Raw genomic sequence first — 747 nt, 5'->3', positions numbered from 1 at the left:
TTCTGGAGTCTGTCATATATTTAGATTGCAGTAACAGGAGAACAAGGGCTCCGAAGCTTGAGTTGTTTTTTGGGATCAAGTAATGGGAAGAGTTGTGTGGCTTGGGGATGGGGATGGCTGTCGTCCTGCAGGCATGGTTTGATTCTTCATAGAATTGGAAGGGATCCAAGGGTCATCTAGTCCAACCCCTGTAATGCAGGAATCTCAGCTGAAGCATCCATGACAGATAGCCATCCAACCTCTGCTTAAAAACCTCCAAGGAAGGAGAGGGAGACTGTTCCACTATCGAACAGCTCTTACTGTCAGAGCGTTTTTCCGAATACTTAGTCATGATCTCCTTTCTTGTAACTTGAAGCCATTGGTTTGAGTCCTGTCCTCCAGAGCATTCTAGCTCCCATCAGCCCCAGTCTGTCTGGCCAGGGATGATGAGGACCGTAGTTCAGCAATGTCTGGAGGGCCACAGGCTCCCTGGCCCCTGGCTAGGTGAAATGGGAGGGTGGGAGGCTGCATTGCTGGGAAAGGGTCTCCACCTGCAAAGGCCACCTAGTGCATGTTTCTCTGGCACTCCAGTGAGAGCCACTGATATCCATCCTGAACAAATGAGCTTTTCACTCATGACTGCCCACCCCACCACCGCATCCAAGCTGCAAGTAAGCTCCTCTGAGACCTTGGCTAGCCTCACACTGACTTCTAAGGAGGTGCCAGTGGTGCCCACCCCAAATGCATAAGACAGGATTCAATAGATAT

Source organism: Podarcis tiliguerta, assembly GCF_965153285.1.
Source record: "Podarcis tiliguerta genome assembly, chromosome: 7".
Lineage (NCBI taxonomy): Eukaryota > Metazoa > Chordata > Lepidosauria > Squamata > Lacertidae > Podarcis > Podarcis tiliguerta.
Note: the sequence above shows the minus strand (reverse complement) of the source record.